This window comes from Nerophis ophidion, linkage group LG23, assembly GCF_033978795.1.
Source record: "Nerophis ophidion isolate RoL-2023_Sa linkage group LG23, RoL_Noph_v1.0, whole genome shotgun sequence".
Taxonomy (NCBI): domain Eukaryota; kingdom Metazoa; phylum Chordata; class Actinopteri; order Syngnathiformes; family Syngnathidae; genus Nerophis; species Nerophis ophidion.
This window is the reverse complement of record NC_084633.1, coordinates 2,570,164-2,593,596: the sequence shown is the minus strand read 5'-3', so window position 1 is coordinate 2,593,596 and position 23,433 is coordinate 2,570,164. Positions and strand designations below refer to the sequence as shown.

Here is a 23,433-nt window from a genome sequence, read left to right as displayed (position 1 = left end):
TGCTTGACAACACACTGTGTCCAATGTTTTCACTAAGATAAAATAAGTCGTATTTTTGGTTTGTTTAATAGTTAAAACACATTTACATTATTGCAATCAGTTGATAAAACATTGTCCTTTACAATTATAAAAGCTTTTTTTTTTTAAATATATTACTCTGCTAGCTTGCTCACTTTTTGTTAGTCAGCTTTTATTAAAACGTGCTTTATCGGGTATTTTGAAGCAGTTCATCGGCTTGACTTGAATCTGACTTGTTTAAACTTTACTGCATCTTATATTTTCTAAGTGGCAATGGAAACCACTGTGCTGTGGATTATTTTTTGCTTGTCCGCCCTAGCGCATGGAAACTACCTCACTGACACAAGCCGACAAGGTTTCCTCACTTATACCAGAGAACACCTGCTGTCACTTCGCTCACTTAGTGAGACTCCTTCAGTCTGTCTACCCGCGAGCTGTCAGGAAATCTGACGACCTCTTTTTGGGGAAGAAGAAAATGGAAGCCTGGGATATCTACTTTTGGGACGCCACAGCAGATTCCCCCTACCTGTCATAACCTTGTCTAATGTCAACTCGGTAAGCAACAAACTTGATGAACTTGCACTTGCATGACTGCAAATTCAGACGGAGCAATCTAGTGTGTTTGACTGAAACATGGCTTAAAGATCACAATGACACACCGAGCCTGTCAGGCTCCACCAGTGTCAGAGCGGACGGGAACGAACGCATTGCACACAAATCCCACAGAGGGGGGGCTGTGTTGGTAGGCAACAGCTGGGCTACACAATACAGCATACAAGACCAAGTGTGCACACCTGATTCGTATGTTTTAAACCTTTTTATATTATGCGGGGTTTGGACAGATCAACGATAAAACAAGTGCTATAATAATGCTCCTGCCCGCTCTGCTGACCAGCAGATCCTGGTTCTCGTGGACTTTAACTCCTGCAATTTGTCTGATTACTTTCCTGGCTTACAGCAATGTGTTGACTGTCCCACGCGTCTTTATCGGACACTTGACTGTTGCTATGGCATTGGCTTATGAAGCGCTATGCAGACCGCCTCTTGCGAAATTTGACCAGGATGTAATTCATCTTTCGCCCAGAAACATAATCGCGGCAAAAGATTGAAAACAGTTCAGAAAGAAGTATAGGTGATGTCTGACCTAACCACTCAGAGACTGTTTTGAGGACACAAATTGGGACATATTCTTTGAATCGTGTCGAGATGGACACCATCACATCCTATATAAAATTTTGTGAGGACTGTGTGTCAGAAACTAAGACTGTAAAAATATTCCCAAACAACAAACCTTGGGTGTCTAAGCAATTGAATTTTTTTCCTAATGAAATGAAGGCTGCCTCCTGTTCTGGTGATGTTTTATTAACGCAAGAAAAAAGAAATCCGTTGAGAAGTTATATCCATCCATTTTCTACCGCTTATTCCCTTTGGGGTCGCGGGGGGCGCTGGTGCCTATTTCAGCTACAATCCGGCAGAAGGCGGGGTACACCCTGGACAAGTCGCCACCTCATCGCAGTTCCAACACAGATAGACGGACAACATTCACATTCACATTCACATTCACACACTAGGGACCATTTAGTGTTGCCCATCAACCTATCCCCAGGTGCATGTCTTTGGAAGTGGGAGGAAGCCGGAGTACCCGGAAGGAACCCACACAGTCACAGGGAGGACATGCAAACTCAACACATAAAGATCCCGAGCCCGGGGTTGAACCCTGACTACTCAGGACCTTCGTATTGTGAGGCAGATGCACTAACCCCTCTTCCACCGAGAAGTTATATATTCAAGGCAAAATAATACATGAAGTAATGGTAACACAAGAACAAAATAGAAAGCAAATATTTTAGTGCCAACATAAAACGGGTCTAAATACATCATTGGGCAAAACAAAAAAAAATTGGTAATTGGGTTGTACTTGTATAGCGCTGTTCTACCTTCAAGGTACTCAAAGCGCTTTTACACTATTTCCACATTCACCCATTCACACACACATTCACACACTGATGGCGGGAGCTGCCATGCAAGGCGCTAACCACGACCCATCAGGAGCAAGGGTGAAGTGTCTTGCTCAAGGACACAACGGACGTGACTCGATTGATAGAAACTGGGGATTGAACCAGGAACCCTCAGGTTGCTGCCACAGCCACTCTCCCAAAGCGCCACGCCGTTGTGATAATCCTTCAAAAATAAGTGAATTTTTCGCTAATGAGTTGAATCAATTATTCTGTAGATTTGATGAAGTGGATAATAAACCAGAATCGTAATGAGATCTGTAAAAATCTCCCCGCAGGAGGGCCCGCACCCATTACTGAGAATGCTGTGGCTAAGTATTTTTAAACTAAAACCAAACAAGGCTACTGGCCCAGATTTCTTGAGAACTTGGCTAGTTAAAGACTGTGCTCCTCAGTCTTTTCAAATCTGTTTAATTCCCTTCTTGTCACAGGTGTGGCCAAATCTTAAAAAAGTTCCCTTAAAAGGCCTGTACCAAAAAAGCCAAAGGCGAGCAAGCCTGAGGAATTTAGGACTGTTGGCATAACCTCTAATTTGGGTTAAACCACAGAAAGAGTTTTAGTTGATATTTTAACCAAATGCCTGAATGTAGCTGAGATAGACTCCAGCCCCCCTGAAACCCACTACTACCGACCACGCAGTCTGACAGTTTATATATCAATGATGAAATATTAACATTGCAACACATGCCAATACGGCCTTTTTAGTTTACTAAATTGCAATTTTAAATTTCCCGCGAAGCGTCATGTTGAAAACGTCGCGGTATGATGACGCGTGCGTTTGACGTCTCGGGTCGTAGCTGACATTATTTTCCAGCCCGATCCAAGCTATAAGTAGTCTGCTTTAATTGAATAATTACACAGTATTCTGGACATCTGTGTTGCTGAATCTTTTGCAATTTGTTCAATTAACAATGGAGAGGTCAAAGTAGGAAGATGGCGGCGGGAAGCTTTTAGCCTTTAGCCACACAAACGCAGCCGGTGTTTCCTTGTTCAAAATTCCCGAAGGTGAAGCTTTGGATCAGAGCGGTCAAGCGAACATGGATCCCGACCACATGCCAACCGGCAGGTTTCGGTGAGAAAATTGTGGTAATAAGTTGGCTCTTACCGTAGTTATGAGCGGAGCCTCCGTCCTCCTGCAGCTGCTGCGGCGACTATTACCTCCTCCCACGGAAACACTGGCGGTCACTACACCCGTGGCCACACCCCTCCGACTTTCAGGTACTATATAATCTCACAAAAACACTAGTAACACAATAGGCAGATAAGGGATTTTCCAGAATTATCCTAGTAAATGTGTCTAATAACATCTGAATCGCTCCCACTGCAATCGCCTTTTTTTTCTTTCTAGTTTCTTTACTCTCAATATTGTCATCCACAAATCTTTCATCCTCGCTCAAATTAATTGGGAAATTGTCGCTTTCTCGGTCCGAATCGCTCTAGCTGCTGCTGGCTATGATTATAAACAATGTGAGGATGTGAGGAGCCCTACAACCCGTGACGTCACGCGCACATCGTCTGCTACTTCTGGTACAGTAAAGGCTTTTTTATTAGCGACCAAAAGTTGCAAACTTTATCGTCGATGTTCTCTACTAAATCCTTTTAGCAAAAATATGGGAATATTGCGAAATGATCAAGTATGACACATAGAATGGACCTGCTATCCCCGTTTGAATAAGAAAATCTCATTTCAGTAGGCCTTTAAATATTAAAAACAAACCCTGATGCTCTGGATCAGAGACTTTCTTTCTTTTCGCCCTCAAAGGGTTTGTGTGACCGACATTTTGTCAGGAGGGCTCATAATGGTTGCCCACAGGGTAGTGTAGTTTTACAAATGAATTTACACTCAAGATAAAAATTTCAAACTGATCAAATAGGCGGACGACATGGTTTTAATAGGCCTGTGGAAAAAATCAGACCCTTCCGATGAGGCCTCCTATTTTGCCCACACTAAGGCCCTTGAAGCATGGTGTCTGAAGAGCCGGCGAGAAATGAACATGACCAGGAAATTGTTGTTCACTAAAATCAAGAAGTGGCAATATAAGTAGATTTACTTGAAGGCCAGCTTGTTGAAACCATGGTAGCATTCAAATATCAATCCATCAATCAATCAATCAATGTTTATTTATATAGCCCTAAATCACAAGTGTCTCAAAGGGCTGCACAAGCCGCAACGACATCCTCGTTCAGAGCCCAGTGGGATGTCAATGTGAATGACTATGAGAAATCTTGGAGAGGACCCCAGATGTGGATCACTCTCCCCTCTAGGGGAGACCAGATGCAATGGACGTCGAGTGGGTCTAACCTAATATTGTGAAAGTCCAATCCATAGTGGATCTAACATAATAGTGAGAGTCCAGTCCATGGTGGGGCCAGCAGGAGACCATCCCAAGCAAAGACACAGGCGAATATCTTGGTACAGTCCTTGATAGTCTGATTTTATCATTGAAAAATGTTCACAGCGACTTAGTCTTTAAAGAAGATTAAGTGGTCTTGGTTCAGTCCGAACATTTTAGAGCTTGTTTATTGTGCACACATTGAGTGTTTTAACATTTCATCTCTGTGCTTGGTTTGGTCACTTGACTTGTAAGTGAAAATACAGACTACACAGAATACTTAAAATCGCAAGAAAAATTGTGGGACAACCCCAGAAACTTCTGGGTCTCTTATACACTGACAGGATGGGGAGGAACACTCTGAGGATTCTGCCAGATGACTCACATCCTCTGTGTTGTCAGTTTGAGCCCATGAAGTCAGGGATGCGCTATAGAGCTTCACTGGCCAAAGGTCCAGGTTTTTGCTTAGTACCGCAATGTGTTGCATAGCCTTCCCAGAACACCAGACGCCCAAAAGTAACACAATACTAGACATCCATTCAAACAAACAGAGAAAAAAACATAACTTACCGTCTGGTCATTTGTGCGTTGGCACTTATTAGGTTATTAATACTTATTATGTTTTGATTGATTGATTGAGAACTTTATTGACATCTTAAAGAATTGAATCCATGCAATGCTTTTAAAAGGCAAATGGATGGCACAAAAAGCCAAAAGGCTTGTTTCCATTTTGGTCCATTAAATGTAGATGTGAGATTTGTGCTTATATGAGCAGCATTTAAGTTTCTGTCGTTTTTTTCCATCAAGCTTAAATATTTGTAACTCACTTTGATGATTTATGTAAATCTCTGTATATTTTGAGTGTATATTTGACTAACACAGTGCTTTGATTGATCATACGTCACTCATCATGGCCAGTTTTGCGGAGCTTTTATGTGAACTTCTGGATCTTCCTCACGGGAGCCTTTTGGCCATGGAGACCAGGTGCTGGGTCTATGCCACACCAGAGTCTCTTTGTAGAGACTGAGGGAGATGCAGATGAAGAGACAAGTGTCTTGGCTGAATGAGCAGGTATCAGACACCTCGGTCTCCTTGCGGACTGGACATTGACACGAGAGTTGGTGGGCAGCCGGGGGTGGAGTCTGCTCGCTTGGTTGCTTTGTTGGGTCTGCTCCTGTCTCTGGCCATGCTTCCCCAACCTCAGCAGAAGATGGCGTGGAACACTGCAGAGGCCACCACAGTGTATATGTTTTTTTTGTTGTTGTTTTACTTTTGTGGCTGTGTGTAGAAGTGGCTAGTTGCATCAGCTCTGCTATTTTAATGTCTTTAATGTACTTTGTGTTCTTTGATGTTTCCCTCTTACACACATGGTTATGTGTGCTATGGGGTGGCATGGCGTAGTGGGTAGAGCGGCCGGCCAGAAACCTGAGGGTTGCAGGTTCGCTTCCCACCAATTGAAATCCAAAAAATCGCTGCCGTTGTGTTCTTGGGCAGGACATTTCACCCTTTGCCCCCAGTGCCGCTCACACTGGTGAATGAATGATGCATGAATGATAGGTGGTGGTCGGAGGGGCCGTAGGCGCGAACTGGCAGCCACGCTTCCATCAGTCTACCCCAGGGCAGCTGTGGCTATTGATGTAGCTTACCACCACCAGGTGTGAATGAATGTTGAGTCACATTTCTCTGTTAGCGCTTAGAGTGTTTTAGAAAAGCGCAATATAAAATCTAAGTTATTATTATTATGGCTATGAGGTTTTTTTGTCCAGCTCCTCTCGGGGGATCCCGAGGTGTTCCCAGGCCAGCCGGGAGACATAGTCTTCCCAACGTGTCTTGGCTCTTCCCCGTGGCCTCCCACCGGTTTGGACGTCACCGAAACTCCTCCCTCAGGAGACGTTCGGGTGGCATCCTGACCAGATGCCCGAACCACCTCATCTGGCTCCTCTTGATGTGGAGGAGCAGCGGCTTTACTTTGAGCTCGCCCTGGATGACAGAGCTTCTCACCCTAAGGGAGAGCCCCCTCCACCCGGCGGAGGAAGCTCATTTCGGCAGCTTGTACAACCCAAAGCTCATGACCGTAGATGAGAACAGGAACGTAGATCGACCGGTAAATTGAGAGCTTTGCCTTCCGGCTCAGCTCCTTCTTCACCCCAACGGATCGATACAGCATCCGCATTACTGAAGACTCCGCCTGTCGACCTCACGATCCACTCTTACCTCATTCGTGAACAAGACTCCGAGGTACTTGAGCTCCTCCACTTGGGGCAAGATCTCCCCCCCAACCCGGAGATGGAACTCCACCCTTTTCCGGGAAGTCTGGGCTTCCCTGCTTAGGCTGCTGTCCCCGCGACCCGACCTCGGATAAGCGGAAGTGGATGGGTGGATGACTGAGTTTTTTTCCTCCTTGGTCTCATTCTGGACCCCCTCTCCAGGGGCCCAGGCTTAGACTAAATATTTTTTCCCCAGCGTTTACCTGTTTCTCACCTTTTTTGTAAAGGGTGCCAGAAGTTGGCAGACCCGTCAGCATTCCTGTTCTGTCTTCCTGTAATGTTTGTCCGCTCTTGAATGGGATTGTGCTGAAAATCTTAATTTCCATTTGGGGATTAATAAATACTTCTGATTCTGATTCTGAATAAATTGTGTACGTTTACAATCAAAGCGACTTCCCAATATACCATTCTCAGCACATTAACACTTAATCTTGTTTTCCCAATTATCTTTAGCTTTGAAGAACCTTTGTGAATTGCGCTTTCCACTTGAACCACTTAGAGGCGGAAAATTAGATACGCCGAAAACTCGTCTATTTTAAGCACTGATCCAGAGACTCACATTATCAAGCTAGCAGCCATGTGTGAAGTAAAAAGATTCAAACAGGCTTCAGGCTGCACTTTTCAAAAATGCACAACAGCGGCATTGAGGTAGCGCGGTCCGACATCGCTCGAGAGGCAGCAGACGAGGCAGGAATGATGAGGAGATTGATAGAGCGGGACATGATTACATGTTTGGAAGATAGAGGGAAGAGGCAGAGAATCAGCGATGTTGTATAATGTGAGAGTAGACGACCATGAATGGGCTTTAGAAAAACTGTTCACTGAATTTGTGTGTGTTGGGGTAGGGGGTTAGCTGCTGTGATGGGCATGTAGGAGGAATGAAAAGCCTGTCTCCTCCCTTTACCGTCACACATGCTTCATCTTTCTCTTTCTGCCTCATTTCTTCTCAGCTTGGTCTTTTTTTCCTGCGTCTCCTCCCCTCCGCCACCAAAAAGATCCTTTCTTCTCTTTGGTTATCTTCTCCGATAATGTTGGGAAACATCCATCCATCCATCCATTTTCTACAGCTTATTGTTGGGAAAAATGTTTTAATTTATTGGTCTCACAAAGTCTATGTCTTCGGTAAAAATGTTGTCCATTTAAAGTTAAGGTACCACTGATAGTCTCACACACACACACATCAGGTATGGGGAAATTACCCTCTGCATTTGACTCATCCCCCTCGTTCCACCCTCTGGGAGGTGAGGGGAGCAGTGAGCAGCAGCAGTGGCCACGCTCGGAAAATCATTTTGGTGATTTAATCCCCAATTCCAACCCTTGATGCTGAGTGCCAAGCAGGGAGGTAATGGGTCCCATTTTTATAGTCTTTGGCATGACTCGGCTGGGGTTTGAACTCCCGACCTACCGATTTCAGGGCGGACACTCTAAACATAATTTGTCGGCTTTGAGAGCAGAACAACCAGGTGTGACCTCCTACCAGATGTAGCCATGTCTGTGTGCAAATACTTTATTGTGCACCATACATAATAAAACATAATACACAAACTGCACTTGTACGACCAGAAATGGGTACCAAATGCGGTACTTTTGTAAGTACTAGGGTTGCCCTAATACCAATATTTTGTACTGGCACCAAAATGTATTTTGATACGTTTCAGAAGAAAGCTGACCAAAAAAAAGTAATTTTTGGCTTTATTTTAACAAAAAAAAATCGTACAGTATGTTAAACATATGGTTTTTATTGCACTCAATGAGCGATTTTACTAGATTAAAATAAAAATTAAAAGGCCTTAAACACATTGGGCTTTTCTTGTTGCACTAAAAAAACAATAAACAATTGTATCCATTACATATATATGGTAGCTTTCCATAATCTAGGATTAGGTTTAAAAGAAAACGTTTTATTGACATTACATTAAATGCTTCATGATTTATGGTTGCCACTCTCGATATGTGCTTCAAGGCAAATACGATCATTAGTAAATACTAAAAACAATACTATAGCTGAAACTACACAGATAAGACACATAGCAGGTAAAAAAATTAAACAAAAGTATTAAACACAAATTATAGCAATTTGTTACAAAATTCAGTCATTTCACTAGCATTAGTTTACGCTACGTGGGTGGTTTTAACTGATATTTTGCATCAAGCCAAGCAGCTGTGTGAGCGTCTACATAACTGAATGTGCACAAAAAAGGTAGTTAACCTGTTGATCTGACTGGTCATTATTTAATTGTTTAGCAAAGTTTGAAGCAAAGCTGGTAATACTATAATCATGCAATCTTTGGCGAGGCATGTTTTAAAGCAAAGTTTGCAGCAGGGCACTTCCGTGTTTAAAGCATCATCTCGATCAATAATTTTGAAGCCCAAATACCTTCATGTGGCGCTGCACGCAGCCTCTTCATTAACTTGTAAATTTGCCTTTATTTGCCATTTTTCTTCTCCACGCTGTATCTACTTGCGCGCTCCGTGAGTGTGTGCGCGCTGACAGACTCAACCTGCTCTTCCGCTCTGTACCTCACGGCCGCACGGTAATATTCAGATGAAGAAATAATACCAGTATTTTTCAAAGGCAGTATTGTACAGTTTTCAATTCATTAGTAACGCAGTATTTTATTAGTACCGGTATACCGTACAACCCTAGTAGGTATTGATCATATTCGTCGGTACTACATCATACAGAATGACCAAATAAAACAATACCAATGTTTATACCTTGGTTGCATGTGACAGCACAATTCTAAAATTGGCGGACAAAAGAAAAAAATAACTCAGCCTCTTGCGGTCCCGCAATCGCACTAATTGCTAAATAACTCCTGACGGAATAAATAAAGTACTATCTAATCTAATCTAATCTAATCTAAACCTTGATGTCAATTCGATGTCGATTAATCGGGCAGCCTTAATAGAAATTGTAGAATAACTTCACACTCTTGATTAATGCAAAACTACTTCTGACTGCAACTGTATCTATTTACAAAACCCAAAACCAGTAAAGTTGTCATTTGGTGTAATTTGATAATAAAAACAGAATACAATGATCTGCAAATCCTTTTCAACTTATATTCAATTGAATAGACTGCAAAGACAAGATATTTAATGTTCTAACTGAGAAACATATTTTTTTGCAAATAATCATTAACTTAGAATTTAATGTCAGCAACACATTGCAAAAAAGTTGGCACAGGAGCATTTTAACAACTGTGTTACATGGCCTTTCCTTTTAACAACACTCCGTTAATGTTTGGGAACTGAGGCGTACAATTTTTGAAGATTTTCAGGTGGAATTATTTCCCATTCTTGCTTGATGTACAGCTTAAGTTGCACCACATATTTTCAATGAGAGACAGGTCTGGACTACAGGCAGGCCAGTCTAGTACCCGCACTCTTTTACGACAAAGCCACACTGTTGTAACACATGGCTTCACATTGTCTTGCTAAAATAAGCAGGGGCGTCCATGATAAGGTTGTTTGGATGGCAACATATGTTGCTCCAAAACATTTCAGCATTAATGGTGCCTTCATAGATGTGTAAGTTACCCATGCCTTGGGCACAAATATACCCCCATTCCATCACAGATGCTGGCTTTTGAACTTTGCTCCTATAACAATCCGGATGGTTCTTTTCCTCTTTGTTCCGGAGGACACAATGTCCCAAGTTTCCAAAAACAATTTTAAATGTGGACGCGTCAGACTAGAGAACACTTTTCCACTTTGCATCAGTCCATCTTAGATGAGCTCGGGCCCAGCAAAGCCGGCGGCGTTTCTGGGTGTTGTTGATAAATGGCTTTCGCTTTGATATTACGGACCGTAGATTGTGAAATCCCTAAATTCCTTGCAATAGCTGGTTGAGAAATATTGTTCTTAAACAATTTGCTCACACATTTTTTCACAAAGTGGTGACCCTCGGCTTATCCTTGTTTGTGAATGACTGAGCATTTCATAGAAGCTGCTTTTATACCCAATCGTGGCAACTACCAGTACCCAATTAGCCTGTCCACCTGTGGGATTTTTAAATAAGTGCTTGATGAACATTCTTCAACTTTTTCAGTATTTTTTGCCACTTGTCCCAGCTTTTTTGAAACATGTTGCAGGCATCAAGTTCCAAAGGAGCTAATATTTGCAAAAAAGAACAATGTTTTCCACTTCAAACGTTAAGTATATTGTATTTGCAGTCTATTCAATTGAATATAGGTTGAAAAGGATTTGCAAATCATTGTGTTCTGTCTTCACTGTGGTTTTGGGTTTTGTAAAATCTATCATTCTTTTTTTGTGTTTTGGCCACGTAAAAAAAAAAAACTAATATAAAAAGAGCTTTTCAATAATTGCGACGGGGGTAAAGCTGTTATATGACCATGATGTGTCTAACCCAATTTGAACGCATCTGGCAGAAAATAGTAAATATGAAATAAAATAGCATGATGGAAGTAATCTTCCAGCATTACTCATGCCTGATTTCAGTGCGGCGGAAGAGAATGGAGAGAAATTAAGGTGGTGGAGGAGGAAAGATTGGGAAGAAAAAACAAAAACCTCCACAGCGGATTAACGCAGAGAGATGAAGAGAAGCAGGAAGGACGATGGGGAGGAGGAGGAGGAGGAGCAGGAGCTGAGAGGAGAATTGAGAAGACATCTAAGTCATTGTGCTCAGCAAAGCACACAGAGTTTAAAACTAAATGACAGAAAGACTAAAAAGGGAGAAAAATGGGCTTTTTTTGGGGACTGGAAATATTACTCTAATTCTATTCGACAATAATTTTGGCATGCAAGTTCAAATTTTTTACTTTTGGATTTTTTCCTGTCAGGGGTAGCCACAGCGAGTCAATCCCGTCAATGGTTTTGGCTTCGTTTTTACGCAACACTGGCCAGGAATGTAATCCAAGCCCTCTAAAATGAGAGGTTACTAAATTGTCCATAGGTGCGAGTGTAAATATTTGTTTTGGTATAGACAAAAAGTAAATTTGGTCAGGCAGCGACTTTTTGCGATCTCGCTGCAGAGACTTCCAGTCTGAGGCACTGCAGGCTCCAGTCCAGACAGAGATGCAGTTGGTCAGTAGGCTGTCTATAGTGCCTCTGTCAAATGTTGTGAGAAAAAGTGCACGTGCTGCTGAGCTCTTTGTACAAGAGCTACGGTGTGGAGGGACAAATTGACATATTGTCAGTTATCTGCACCCGCAAAAACTTGGTGCTGCTTACGATCTCCACTGCTTTGCCGTTGATGAAGAGTGCAGTGTCCTGAAGTCGACGATGATCTCCTTGGTCTTGTCGACGTTCAGGACCAGGTTTTAGGTTCTGCACCAGTCAACCAAATGTTTTGCCTCCTCTCTGTAGTCCTTGTCGGCGTTGTCACGGATGAGGCCCACTACTGTTGTGCCGTCCGCATACTTCACAATGTGGTTAGTAGTGGACCTGGCGCAGCAGTCATGGGTCATCAATGTGAACAGCAGCAGAGTCGGGACGCAGCCCTGGCGGGGAGCCGGTGCTCAGGGAGATGACACTGGAGGTGTTGTCGCCCACTCTCACAGACCGGGGTCTGTCTGTGAGGAAGTCAAGCAGCCAGTTGCTTTGAAAATAAAGAACATTACACAGGGCGCTCAAATATCTATCAACATGTTTTAGTAGTAAATGTTTTAGTGCCATTACCAATATAAAGTAGTGTAAAGTTATTAATTATATCAGTCAGTAAACTCGCCAAAAAACATTACGGTCCAATGGTTTTTGACGGGACAAGTTTCCTGTGTTTTTGTTTCTGGATGCCACTCCGTTATTGATTGAAGTAAAGTCTGAATGTAATTACAACAGTTCGCGCCATCTTTTGACACTTGTTCCACTCCCGTCCTTGCACGCTACACCGCAACAACAAAGATGAAGGGGAGAAGACGCTGTTGAAGGTGAGCCACGTAAATAAGACCGACCACAAAACAGCGCATCCTGAACCGACTGTGAGAAAGCGGTTTGAAGATGATCTGTAAAAAATAATCTATGCAACATTTTATCAAATACACAACATTACATGTTATGGAGACCACAAGGAGGTGTTTTCAATTTAGAAAAAAATCCTTATAGTATGACTCCTCCTATAATCCGCTGCACCTAATATATGAAAAAATATGCAAAAATAGACCATTCATCGGCAGTGCGCCATATATTCCGGTGCGCCCTATGGTCTGGAAAATACAGTACTCTCCTCGCCTGAGCCCGCTTGTTACTTAGGTCATATACCTTTCTCAGCTCCTCCGAGTGGGACTATACGGAAACAGAGGTCCTCTTTTCCTTGTCTGCCTTTCCCCCAGTGAGCTGCCTTATCAAAAAGGTCAACTTTGCTGCCTTTGCGGCTGCAGTGTGGAAAGGATGAACAGTTTATCAGGAACGAATCACAGCCACCAAGTTCCCCAGGATAACGTTTAAGGGAACCGATGCAACTTTAGCCCCCCTAAAATATATTTAAACCCCTTAAATACTTTTGGTGTAATTGTGTATTTCTTTTTTTACAAAAAAAATCAGAAAAAATCTATATAAATATGCAGGAATATGAATTAAAATAAATCATAATATGACCTGTCATTATTCACTATGACTACAAATCTTTTGAAGACCCTTTTTTAGCGCTTATTATCCAATCCAATCTGTTTCGCATTACTATACTGAAACTCCAGTCCACGTTTTTTCTGTTACCTGAGCAAGGTGGAGCAAGACAGCAGCAGCATTAAGGCTACTTTCAGTGTGTTCACAACACTGCACGGTAGGTTGTAGTGTTGTCCAATACCAATATTTTGGTACCGGCACCAACATTTTTTGGATACATTTTGGTACTTTTCGATGCTTTTCTTAATAAAGGGGACCACAAAAAATTGCATTATTGGCTTTATTTTAACCAAATAATCTTACTGTACATTAAGCATGTTTCTTATTGCAATTTAGTCCTTAAATAAAATAGTGGACATACAAGACAACTTGTCTTTTAGTACTAAGTAAGCAAACAAAGGCTCCTAATTAGGCTGCTGATGTAAGCAGTAACATATTGTGTCATTTTCCATTCTATTTTTGTCATAATTATTAAGGACAAGTGGTAGAAAATGAATTATTAATTTACTTGTTCATTTACTGTTAATATCTGCTTACTTTCTTTTTTAACATGTTTTATCTACACTTCTGTTAAAATGTAATAATCACTTATTCTTCTGTTGTTTGGATGCCTTACATTAGTTTTGGATGATACCACAAATTTGGGTATCAATCCGATACCAAGTCGTTACAGGATCATACAATGGTCATGATTTAAGTCTTCATGCGTCCAGGAACACCTGACTTTATAAACATAATATAGATAAAAAAAAAAGAAAGATGTTGTGATGCCAAAAAATATCATAATCATAGTAGTATTGACTTGATACGCTATTGTACTTGGTATCATCCCAGTGGATGTTAGATGTAGATCCACCGATGGCTGTCACGCCCATGTAATCATGTTTTGTTTTTGTCATGTTTTGTTTTATTTTTTGGACACTTGTTTCCTGCTTTGGCACTCCCTTGTTTGCTTTGTTTCCATGCCTACTGTGACGGTACAACGGGAGAAGAAGACGGCAGAGGAACGATGACGTCGTTAGCTGTCAGCATATTTAATGACAGTTTAGTGTGTGAGTGAGATGTGTATTTAACCAAAGAGATGTAGTGTGACGAAGTGTGAGACTTATCTGAGTATGGTTGCCAGAGGGTGTTGAGGATGCGTGTTGGGATCCAGGCGGAAGTCCAGCAAGGAGCAAGGCGGAATCGAACGTCGGGGAGCAGGCAGATGGTCAAGGGCAGGAGCTTGGTTTCGTGGTCGTTAGGCAGGCGTGAGGTCGATGTCCAGGAAGGCAAGGGAAAATCCACGGGAGGTCCAAGGTGACGAGACACACAACTCGACGACAAGGAAGGATGGCGGGAGGCTGGAAGACGACACAACACAGGAGACAATGAGCACAACAGGGAAGGAGCACAGGGAGATAGTTTGCACATGCAGAGGAGCTAGATACGTGTGGGCTTACTGTACTGGATACGTGAAGCTACGTTCTCGCGTCGGATCTCAGGCTGCGTCTGCTCTTGAAGGCAGCTCGCTCATCACAGGCAGGTGTGTAGTTTGGTGAGTGTTTGCAGGTGCGAGGAGGCACGCCTGCAGCGGAGAGAGAGCACATGTGGGAGTGGCCCGTGGTGTGCCTGTCCGGACGCCCAGCAGGAGGAGACATAGCAGGAAGAGAGGAAGCAGGAGTGTGACCCATAACAGCACCCCCCCTCTTACGCGAGACTCCCGGCGAGCTTCGGGGTGCCTCGGGGTGAGCTCTGTAAAAGTCCTTGATAAGGGAGGGGTCGGCGATGTAAGAGGCCGGTACCCAGGACCTATCTTCAGGGCCATAGCCCTCCCAGTCCACAAGGTAGACCCAACCCCTCCCCTGTCGCCGAACCTTGAGGATCTCCTTGACGGTCCAGACTTGGTCCCCATCCTCGAGGACTCTAGGAGGGGGAGGAGCGGGGGTGGGGGCGGACAGGGGACTGTTAACAACAGGTTTGACCTGGGAGACATGAAAGACAGGATGAGATCTCATGGAATGTGGAAGATCCAATTGTACAGCAGCAGGGTTGTTCTTCGATTTGACCGTATAAGGTCCAACAAAACGTGGTGCAAGTTTCTGGGAGGAAATCGGGAGGTGGAGGTCCTTGGCCCGAAGCAGGACCTGCTGTCCGGGCTGGTAGTCGGGAGCCGGGATGCGCCGCCGGTTGGCATTGCGACACATCCTAACAGACGCCTTCAATAGGGAAGCACGGGCGGACCTCCACACTCTGCGGCATCGTCTCAGGTGTGCCTGCGTGGAAGGAGTTGCCACCTCGATCTCCTGGGAGGGAAACAAGGGAGGTTGAAATCCCAGCCAGCATTCAAATGGAGACATTCCCGTAGCTGCGCAGGTCAAGGAGTTGAAAGAGTACTCCACCCATGGAATAAACTTACTCCAGGAGTTAGGCTGTTGCGCAGCCATACAGCGCAGCATGGTCTCCACCCCCTGGTTGGCCCTCTCTGCTTGACCATTGCTTAGGGGGTGGTAGCCGGAAGTCAGACTGACCGTGGCCCCAATGCCCTTGCAAAAATCCTGCCAGACCCGAGAAATAAATTGAGGGCCACGATCAGAGACTATGTCGGAGGGGATCCCGTGGATCCTGACCACATGCTGGACCAGCAGGTCTGTGGTTTCAGCAGAGGATGGAGGCTTGGGCAAAGGAATAAAGTGTGCTGCCTTGGAAAACCTGTCGACGATAGTGAGGATTGTGGTGTTACCTCTAGAAGTGGGAAGTCCCGTGATGAAATCAACAGCAATGTGGGACCAAGGTCGATTGGGGATGGGAAGAGGGTGTAAGAGGCCGGCAGGAGGGCTGTGGCTTGCCTTGTTCCGGGCTCAGACGCTGCAGGCGGCGACAAACTCCCGGGTATCCGCCTCCATGGTAGTCCACCAAAAACGGCGTCGGATAAAGCCTAGTGACCTATGGACTCCGGGATGACAGGTAAACACACTAGAATGAGCCCAATCAAGTACCTTGGCCCTTAATGGTTCTGGGACGAACAGCCTATTAGGGGGTCCGTTTCTGGGACCAGGGTAAGAACGTAAGGCTGTCTTGACCAGGCCCTCGATCTCCCAAGTTACCATCCTGATGATGCGGTTAGGGGGAAGGATGGTCTCGGAAGTAGACTTAACGGTAGGTTCCTCTGAGAATATTCGAGAAAGAGCGTCCGCCTTGCCATTGCGTGAACCAGGTCTGTAGGTGAGAGTGTAATCGAATCGACAGAAAAATTGTGCCCAGCGAGCTTGCCTGTCATTCAGTCTTTTAGCGGATCGGATGTGAATGAGGTTGTGATGGTCGGTCAGGACCAGGAACGGATGCTTGGCCCCCTCCAGCCAGTGTCGCCATTCGACCAGCGCCTCGTGGACTGCCAACAGTTCTCGGTTCCCAGCATCGTAGTTTCTCTCAGCTGGAGAGAGACGTCTAGAAAAGAATGCACAAGGGTGCAACACATTACTCCCACTGGAACGCTGGGACAAGACTGCCCCAATCCCGGAGTCAGAAGCGTCCACTTCAACCGTGAACGGCACATCCGGGTCAGGGTGTACGAGAACGGGGGCGGAACTGAAGCTCCTCTTGAGGTTCTGGAACGCCACGTCTGCCTCCTTGTTCCACCTAAATGCAGTGATCATAGATGTTAGTGCGTGGAGAGGTGCAGCTACCTTACTGAAGTTGAGGATGAATTGACGGTAAAATCCTGCAAAACCTAGGAATCGCCTCAGTTCCGTACGGGTGTTTGGTTGAGGCCACTCCATAACCGCTTTGACCTTCTTGGGGTCGGCTCTGATGTTACCCTTCTCGATGATGTGGCCAAGGAAGTTTACAGAAGATGAATGGAATTCACATTTCTCTGCCTTGACGAACAAGCGGTTCTCGAGGAGGCGCTGTAGGACCTGTCGGACATGCTGCTGATGCTCCTGCATGTTGTGAGAGAAGACCAGAATATCATCCAGGTAAACAACCACAAATTTGTCGAGCATGTCTCTTAAAACGTCGTTAACTAGAGCTTGAAAGACAGCTGGGGCGTTGGTCAGGCCGAAGGGCATGACCCGGTACTCGAAGTGGCCAAGGTGCGTGTTGAAGGCTGTCTTCCACTCACCCCCCTTCCTAATCCGGACAAGATGGTAAGCATTGCGGAGGTCAAGCTTGGTGAAGACAGTTGCAGGAGCAAGAGGTTCAAAGGAGGAGCTCATGAGTGGAAGGGGATACCGGTGCTTGACTGTGATGGCGTTGAGTCTTCGGTAGTCGATACAAGGTCGTAGGGAGCCATCCTTCTTGCCGACAAAGAAGAATCCGGCGGCTACCGGTGACTTGGAGGGAGTGATGATACCTGAAGAGAGTGAGTCCGTAATATAGTTGGACATAGCCTTCTTCTCAGGTATGGACAGGTTGTACAAGCGGCTAGAAGGAAGTACTGCGTCAGGTACGAGATCAATGGCACAGTCGTACGGTCTGTGCGGGGGTAGAGATAGTGCCTGAGCCTTATTGAATACAGCTGCAAGGTCATGGTAAACCGCGGGGACCCCAGACAGGTCAGATGGGGATGACTTAGGCTTGGGGCTCTCCGAGACAGGGGATGCTTCCTTGAGACAGTTAGCATGGCATGCCGTGCTCCAGGATAGGATCTTACCAGAGATCCAGGAAATATGGGGGTCATGCTGGCGAAGCCATGAACGGCCGAGGACAAGAGGAGCGATAGGGGCATTGAGGATTAACAAACTAATCTGCTCCGTGTGGTTGCCGGACAGGGTTAGTGTGAGCAGTGCTGTACAGTGGGTGATGGGACCCAGGGGATGCCCGTCCAGGGCCTGAGCTGGTAAAGGCTTGTCCAGAGGCAGAAGCTCAATCCCGGCCTGACAGGCAAAATTACGGTCCATAAAACTAACATCTGCTCCTGAGTCCACATACGCTCCCACCTTCAGTCCTCTTGATTCCCAAGACAATGTTGTGGGGAAAAAGATACCAGGGTCACAGTGGCTCCGGGTAAAGGTGGTGTGGCTCACAAGTACTCCCCTTACTTGTGAGCCTGGTCTTTTGGTTGTGTGGGGCAGGTCACGATCATGTGACCCGCACAACCACAGTAGAGGCAGAGGCGCTGACGGAACCTCCTTTCCCGTTCCTCCGTGACCAGTCGAGTCCTGCCCAACTGCATGGGTTCCATCCCGCTGGTTGGTGCAGGGAGAAACCCAGACTGGTCCACCAAGTGGGCGCCTTCATCCCCACCTCTGGCCGCGCTAGGAGAGTAAGAAACGGTACGGTTCCCCCACACCGGCCTTCTGGTCCTCTCCTGGACTGAAAGTCTTCGTTCAGCCGCTCGTTCCTTGAGTCTCTTGTCCATCAGTAGGGCCAGCTGAATGAGGTCCTGGTAGGAGGCAGGTTGGTCCCGCAACAATCCGTCCTTGATCTCGTCGGAGAGGCCTCGACGGTAGGCGCTCAACAAGGCCTTGTTATCCCACCCGCTGTCTGCGGCCAGGGTGCGGAACTCAAGAGTGTAATCTGCCACAGAACGAGAACTTTGCTGAAGGGAGTGTAGACGTGAGGCGGCGTCTCCTCCATCGGAGGGATGGTCAAAAACTGCCCTAAACTCCGTGCGAAAAGCATCATAATTCATGCTGAGGCCAAGGTTGTGGTCCACAGCTGCTGTGGCCCACTGGAGAGCCCTTCCGGTCAATAAAGAAAAAATAAAGGCAATCTTGGCCCCGTCAGAGGTGTACCGGGAGGGCTGATGACGAAATACCATATCACACTGGACCAGGAAACCACGACATAACTCAAAATCCCCTTCGAAAGCCTTAGGGCTAGCGATCTTCGGCTCGCAGGAAGACGGGGGCTGTGTGGGGGCTGCCGCGGCGGGGGCGGCTAGTACGCGCTCCGGGGGAGCGGCAGAGCTTGGGGAGATCAAGTCCAGTCGAGCCAACATGCTAGCAAAAGCAGCATCCAGCTTATTCTCAAGAACACAAAAGCGCTGTTGGTGCTGCTGGAGTGCAGTGTGCATGGCTGCGACACTTGGTACCGGGGAGCCTCGGGAGGGGAGCGGGGTACGTGCCGCGTCTTTGCCGTCTGGTTCTGACATGGCGAGAACGTACTGTGACGGTACAACGGGAGAAGAAGACGGCAGAGGAACGATGACGTCGTTAGCTGTCAGCGTATTTAATGACAGTTTAGTGTGTGAGTGAGATGTGTATTTAACCAAAGAGATGTAGTGTGACGAAGTGTGAGACTTATCTGAGTATGGTTGCCAGAGGGTGTTGAGGATGCGTGTTGGGATCCAGGCGGAAGTCCAGCAAGGAGCAAGGCGGAATCGAACGTCGGGGAGCAGGCAGATGGTCAAGGGCAGGAGCTTGGTTTCGTGGTCGTTAGGCAGGCGTGAGGTCGATGTCCAGGAAGGCAAGGGAAAATCCACGGGAGGTCCAAGGTGACGAGACACACAACTCGACGACAAGGAAGGATGGCGGGAGGCTGGAAGACAACACAACACAGGAGACAATGAGCACAACAGGGAAGGAGCACAGGGAGATAGTTTGCACATGCAGAGGAGCTAGATACGTGTGGGCTTACTGTACTGGGTACGTGAAGCTACGTTCTCGCGTCGGATCTTAGGCTGCGTCTGCTCTTGAAGGCAGCTCGCTCATCACAGGCAGGTGTGTAGTTTGGTGAGTGTTTGCAGGTGCGAGGAGGCACGCCCGCAGCGGAGAGAGAGCACATGTGGGAGTGGCCCGTGGTGTGCCTGTCCGGACGCCCAGCAGGAGGAGATATAGCAGGAAGAGAGGAAGCAGGAGTGTGACCCATAACACCTACTCATTAATTTTAACCTTGCCCTCATGTCACTCCCTTGTCCTCAGCCCTCACACCTGTTTGTAATGATCACTGGTCTTATTTAAGCCACAGTTCCCACGTAGTCTGCCATGCAACTTCGTATCCCTCAACTCCTTTCATGTCATGCCTTGCCTAGTTTCCCTCCCGCTCATGCCACGTAAGTTTTTGAGTTTTGTTATGTCACAGTTTTTAAGTTTTTTTTTTTTTGTTTTGTTCTATAGTCATGCCATAGTGCTAGTTTTTGTTGTTTAGTCAAGTTTGTTCTCCGCCATCGTGCGCACCTTTTGTTTTGCTTCCTTTGTTTGCCTTTTGGTTAGTATATAAATAAAAATTTACTCAGATTCACATCTGGCTCGTGCCAATTTCCCTTTGGGTTGGAAAAACTAACTATCCCAAAGTCCAAGTCCTGACAATGGCGTTTGTTTACATTGTGACGCCGGTGAGCTACGGTGTGTAGAGCATGTTTAGCTATTCCTCGTCCTGCAGGGATGATACTTGTAAGAAACTCACTTTATTTGTCGCCATGGAGGCGAGGATTAGTGATTTAGAAGTAGCGAAAACACTTCCGATTGTGGCTAGACTTTCGCCGCTAGCTAGCTAGCCATGTCTTAAAGCACCTCTTCTTGAGGGCGTTTCAGTGTTATAACTTCACCTTTATCATCAGTTTTTAAGTCAAAATGCGTTTGTTCTCCCTTTTCTGTCTACACACTGTGTCTGCTTCTAAGTACTCCGTGATTGTGTGCTGCCGAACATGCTCCTCTGCTCGTAAACCAGCCATGACACAATGTGACGACGACGGGAAACGTGGGGTTGGCGGACCAGTACTTTTCAGAGGCGGTATAGTACCGAATATGATTCATTAGTATTGTGGTACTATACTAATACCGGTATACCGTACAACCCTGGTAGGATGTGTAAATGTCTTTTTTTGGTCAAATCAAAATGTGCCCAGACTCCAATGTGAATTTAAATAGACCCTGATACAGACATGGCATTGTGTCGTCGCACGTCCTGCAGTGTTTAAGTATGCTTCATTTCTATTCATCTCAGTACTGCTGCATTTGTGACAATTTCAAGGATTCTTCCCCCTCAAAGTCATCTTTTTCTAATCTGCGGAGAATATTATGAAAGAAGATGTCTGCCGCAGTTTTGGGGACATTTGCCTCGATGCCTCTGAAGAGTGTGTTGGCGATCCGTGGTGGAACATTGATTGACGTGAGGTCCTAAAACATTACTTTTGCCTGTTTCTGTTAATTTGTCAACTATAGCTTGCTCAGTGGCCTTTTGGTTATAGTGTCCGCCCTCAGATTGGTAGGTCGTGAGTTCAAACACCGACCTCGTCATACCAAAGACTATAAAAAGAGACCCATTACCTCCCTGCTTGACACTCAACATCAAGGGTTGGAATTGGAGGTTAAATCACCAAAAATTATTCCCGGGAGCGGCCACAGCTGCTGCTCACTGCTCACTGCTCCCCTCACTTCCTTGGGGGTGGAACAACGGGATGGTCAAATACAGAAAATTATTTCACCACACCTAGTGTGTGTGTGACTATCAGTGCTACTTTACTTTTTATTTATTTTGTATCCGTCTATTTTGGTGAATAATGATAACGCTTATGATAAGCGTCATAATTATTCGCCATTATGCGACCGGAGCGCGGTTGAGTTCACACTGAAGTCGCATCAAAACACTGTCTGATTGATTTGTAATATAAAACTCATGATAATAATGTCTGTAATGCTGGCAGAAAAATAACTTCCATACTATATCATAAGCAAAGCACACTACCACAGCTTTGCAGTGTCGGTGTGCTACTTAAACTTGATTGATGTAGTTTAATAGCCTTGGTGTTATTTTAGAGTAGTGTTTTGGGGCCTCTGAAGACTGGATGCACTGACAGGCTCATAGTCTAAAAATGGAGTTCTATGGATGTTTTTTTATCTTCACTTTTATCGTTTTCACCATAAACAACAAGTTATTGTGTTAGTCCATATCACCCATCCCTACTGGCCAGGTGTAGCCTGTGAGCCTTGAATATGACACTTGTGGACTAAATGCCTTAAATTAGAGCACAAACAGGAAACTTACAATATTGCTTTTCAACCATTTCTTCAGTATTTGCTGTGAAATTCTAATACAGTAACCACAAGTTGTAAGCAAAAAAAAAACTCTTGCAAGTGCAAGCATTCTGAATCAAAGAGGTCATGCACAGACAACATACATAATATTGCCAAAAGTATTTGGCCATCCAAATGATCAGATTCAGGTGTCCTAATCACTTGGACCCGGCCACAGGTGTATAAAATCAAGCACTTTGCATGGAGACTGTTTCTACAAACATTTGTGAAAGAATGGACCGCTCTAAGGAGCTCAGTGATTTCCAGCGTGGAACTGTCACTGGAGGCCACCTGAGCAACAAATCCAGTTGTGAATTCCAAAGTCAAATGTTGGCTTTATTATAAGAAAATGGAGGAGTTTGGGAACAACAGGAACTCAGCCACGAAGTGGTAGGCCATGTAAACTGACAGAGACGGGTAAGCAGATGCTGAAACGCATAGTGCTAAGAAGTCACCGACTTTCTGCACAGTCAGTTGCTACAGATCTCCAAACTTCATGTGACCTTCCAATTAGCCCACGTACAGTACGTAGAGAGATTCATGGAATGGGTTTCCATGGCCGAGCAGCTCTATCTAAGCCATACATTACCAAGTCCAATGCAAAGCGTCGGATGCAGTGGTGTAAAGCATGTTGCCACTGGACTCTGGAGCAGTGGAGACACGTTCTGTGGAGTGATGAATCACGCTTTTCCCTCTGGCAATCTGATGGACTAGTCTGTGTTTGGAGATTGCCGGGAGAATGGTACTTTTCGGACTGCATTGTGCGGAGTGTGAAATTTGGTGGAGGCGAAATATGGTGTGGGGTTGTTTTTCAGTTCCAGTGAAAAGAACTTTGAATGCTCCAGCATACCAAAACATTTTGGACAATTCCATGCTCCCAACCATGTGGGAACAGTTTATAGCGGGCTCCTTCCTCTTCCAGCATGACTGTGCACCAGTGCAAAAAGCAAGGTCCATAAAGACATGGATGACAGAGTCTGGTGGAATTGACTGGCCTGCACAGAGTCCTGACCTGAACCCGATAGAACATCTTTGGGATGAATTACAACAGAGACTGAGAGCCAGGCCTTTTCTCGACCAACATCAGTGTGTGACCTCACCAATGCGCTTTTGGAAGAATGGTGGAAAATTCCTTCAAACACACTCCACAACCTTGTGGACAGCCTTCCCAGAAGAGTTCAAGCTGTAAAAGGTGGACCGACATCATATTGTACCCTATGAGTTAGGAATGGGATGGCACTTCAAGTTCATATGTGAGTCAAGGCAGGTGTCCGAA

The 23,433-nt window shown here is 45.4% G+C and overlaps 1 protein-coding gene across 3 annotated transcripts in view; it reads left to right on the top strand.

Annotated features, from left to right (window-relative positions):
• The window catches only part of LOC133541214 (junction plakoglobin-like), a 252,078-nt gene that overhangs the window by 55,615 nt on the left and 173,030 nt on the right, over window positions 1-23,433 (top strand). Inside the window, exon 1 of one of the 3 annotated variants that reach the window (XM_061884427.1) lies at window positions 456-573. The exons of the other annotated variants lie outside the window; for them this stretch is intronic. The gene's annotated coding sequence lies outside the window, so the exon portion shown is untranslated. Of the gene's footprint in view, window positions 1-455; window positions 574-23,433 lie in introns of those variants that run through there. 3 annotated transcript variants of the gene reach the window in all.